Source organism: Trachymyrmex septentrionalis, unplaced genomic scaffold (genome assembly GCF_001594115.1).
Source record: "Trachymyrmex septentrionalis isolate Tsep2-gDNA-1 unplaced genomic scaffold, Tsep1.0 scaffold428, whole genome shotgun sequence".
Taxonomy (NCBI): Eukaryota; Metazoa; Arthropoda; class Insecta; order Hymenoptera; family Formicidae; genus Trachymyrmex; species Trachymyrmex septentrionalis.
In genome coordinates, this window is record NW_017305599.1 from 9,163 (window position 1) to 13,364 (window position 4,202).

Below are 4,202 nucleotides of genomic sequence, written 5' to 3' on the forward strand. Positions count from 1 at the left end.
GACGACTCGCCCATAGAATTCGTCATACCCGGACATGGAGAAGACTATTTGGACCTCACTCACACCATGTTGAGCCTTCGCATACGAGTAGAAAGTGAGCGCGGGGAAAGCATGTCGGTCGCACCCGACGGTGGGGCAAAATTATGCCCCCGTAAATCATTTATTGCATTCCATGTTCAACCAAATCGACGTATATTTCAATCAAAAGCTCGTATCTCCACCAAATAACGCTTACGCGTACCGCTCGTACATCGAGGCGTTATTAATTATGCTTTACTCGCAAAAACTTCCCATCTAACCTCTTGCTTATGGGACGCGGATATCCCTGGTTACATGGACGACACGTTAGACGCGTCAAATCCAAATACAGCGCTCGAAAGACGCACAAAATACATTCAAGAAAATCGCGCGTTAGATCTCATTGGTCATCTTTACTGCGACGTTTTCAATCAAGATAAATTTTTAATTAATGGAGTGGAGTTTAGAATGAGACTCGTACGCTCGAAAAATTCATTTTGTCTTATGGAGAGTAAAACGCTATCAAAAATACGCATTCTTGACTCCAGTCTACTCGTAAGAAGAGCAAAAATAAGCCCGGGCGTGCTCCTCACACACGCCAGAATGCTGAATAAAACTACCGCCAAGTATCTCCTTACGAGGATCGAAGTTAAAACATTTACGATACACGCCGGCATCGTGGGGGAATCGATAGACAACGCAACAATAATAGTCGGCTTTGTCGATAACAAAGCGTTTAACGGTGATAGAAAATTAAACCCGTTTAATTTCAAAAATTACGGAAAAATTTTTTTTCACTGTACGCCGATGGCATGCAAATTCCGAGTAGACCGATACAAATTTTTCGAAAAACGACCCGCTCTACATTAAAGCTTATCACACATTATTCTCGGGAACCGGCTTTCACTTTCTGAACGAGGGTAATTCTATAAGTAGAAACGATTACGCCAACGGCTACACTCTTTTCGCTTTCGATCTTACTCCCGATCTATCCGCTAATTGCGCGGGACATTGGAATCTCGTAAAACACAGAAGCTTACGACTTAGGATTAGAAGTGAGATTCGAAAAAGCTCTTTCTTTTAATGGTCTAACTATTAATTGTATCGTCTATGCCGAGTTTGATAACGTTTTAGAAATCGACTCCTCGCGTCAAGTTATTGTCGACTTTTCCGGTTAGTCCTACGGCTTTCGCAAGAAAATTATTTTCCCTCCTACTACACATTTTTTCTCGTTTAATTGGACGCGAGAATACGAAAAAGCTTCAGTCTTGTTCGCGACACCAACGGCAACGTTTCGTGACGTAAAAAAGAGTAGCGAAAATTCGAATATAATATTATAATGGATATAGTCATCGACATACAAGGTTTTCGCGATGTCGAAGAAAACTTTATTCCGAAAGAAGTCGCGGTTCTAGCGATTAACGCTGCGATCACCGGACACTGGATTATGACGTCGCCCTGTCCATTTGAAGATTTACCCGTGAGAGCAAAACGAGAAAACAACTGGCTTACACGAAATTATCATGGAATCGACTGGATCGATGGAGACGTCAATCTAAAAAACTTTATGATACATCTGCGTGACATTACACGACACGCACGCTACATCGACACCAGAGGACAAGAGAAGGCTTGTTATCTGAGTAATCTACTTTCTAGAAACGTAATATAATCTGGAGGGAATTTCTCTGGCTTTCAAAAATCTACCAGATTTCGAAGAACGTGGACAACGCTGCACGCATCACGGATTTCGAACCAGTGTCGAATCACATTGTGCCTTACGCAACGCTTACAAATTGAAACGTTGGCTAACTATACGACATAGCAGCAATTCAAGTTATAATAACCTTTCCTCGGAAAATTGGAGCGAGAGCGTCGTCGAGAGCGAAAAAATCGACAGCGAGAATTCTTCAATTCAATTTAAAAAACAGAAACACGATATCGCTCGCAACATTGAAGCGTGGAGGAAAAATATCGCGATAGAAAAGACGAATCAAAGCGCGGACAACCAAGTGACACACAGATGAGGAAAAAAAAGATCTCTCAAAATTCGACTCGTGGACCGATAGAGATAAAGCTAACAGTAACGTCTCGCAAGCATCGAGCATTTTAGGGAGTTCCACATTGTATACGAGTATTCTATTTATGTGAATACGTTTAAAAATGAAATTTAATATCACTGTTTTAAATAAGGTAATTGATAATGGATGATTTACCTAAAAAATTATGAAACACTTTAAAATTTTGGGAGATCATTTATGATGGGTTTATTTGCAATAATCTGTTATAAATATAATGTATCTACTAAAATATATTGTATGAATTGTATGCGGATTATTTTGAATAAATTATAAATGTCTTAATTAACATTCAAGAACTATTTGTTTGAATAGTAAATTAGTTACTATTAATTGTAGTTGCCAATTAAGAACACAATTTAAATGATTTATTATTTTCGTAAGTTTTTGTAGATTAAGTATATTTTAAAAATATAACATATGTCGTTTTGTTGTATGTATTAAACGCGCTGTTAAGTTTAATTTGTTATTTAATTTTTACAACTAGAAACCGTGATAATAATGTTGAAAAAACATTATATTATATGAAACGGTATCCATGAAATAAACACAAGTTATACTTAAATTAAAGTACGGTTCAAAAATTATTAAATAAATGATAAAGATAAATAAAGATAAACAAACAAATTAGTCAAATAACGCCCGTTAGTTTGAAAAGAAAAAAATATACTAATTTAAAGGACCGAAAGACGAGCAAATAAGATGTGTAAATAAGCAAAATGATTTTATAATTGGAAATAATTCCAGTTACCAATTATTAGTTTTTTTTTTAAATCACTTTCTACATTGTATCAAATCATTTTTCATTAAGACCATAAATATGATTTTATAATATACATAACTGGAAATAGTTTTGATTCACAGAGAAGATATAATTAAGAACATATAATATCTAGTATTATAACGAGAAATTCTTTCACGATATTAAACGAGGTGATAAAATAAAAAACTGATAATTGTTGATACCATTTATTCAAACTGTAAAGTTACGTACGCAATTAAATAAAATCATAGTAAAATGATTAATCATATTTAAACGTTTGGAATATTTAAAGAGAATATTTTATCAGCACAATGGATCCAGCTCGGCTTCTTTAGTCCTCAATTTTTCAGTTAAATTGTATTCATTTATTAGCCTCATTTCAGTGTAATTCATAATATTCTTATGTCTTTTATATGTTTAACGAGGAATTGATGATGATTGTGTTAGTCAAAATGTTTCTTGCATTATTGTATCATACTTTATTATTACATCGTTAAATGTTTGACTTATATAAATATCTTATTTGTCGTGTCTTCGTCGATTTAATTAGAATAATACAGATATGTCGTGTGTACGCTTGCATATCAAGTATGTGTGTGTGTGTGTGCGTATGCGTGCGCGCGCGCGCTTGTGTGTCGTGTTCTACTTATCAATTACGTTGCAAAAATATTGTACGATCGCAGAATAGTCATAACTATACGAATGATATGACGCATTTTGAGATGCTGCTTTTTCTCAAATATAACAAGAACACGACAATTTAACATATTTTAGAAAAATGGTGTCGTCAGGATCGATAACTGATAAACATAGTTTTGTGAAATCATTGCTAGTTTATAATAAAAAATAGATTTAAAATGCATTATTTATTTTTAATAAAAAGCAAAATTTACAAAAAAGTTTGTCTATTTGAAAAAAACAAGCGCGACATTATTAAAATTCATTATTAAGATTCCACATAATATATGTTTTATCTATTTTTTATTATTAATTCAGTAATAATGTTTACATTGTTTATTTTCAACATGTAATGTCGTAATGATGGAGCTAATGAATATATTTGAGTTATAAATCTTTATACTGGAAAAGAATATTCCATTTGAATATATTAATGTAATTGCTTCTTTTATTGGATAACAGCGATGTAAAGACTTTTTATGTATAAACAAAATAAACAAAAGTAAATGGCGAAAAAGAGTCGTCGCATAATATATTTAATTAAAGATAATAGTCATAGATACATAAAATAAAAAGTAAAACGGCGTATATTAAAATATAAAACAAACAAGTTTCGGCTGCTGGATTGAGCCCTCCTCAGATGTAAAAAGAATATAATTCGAAAA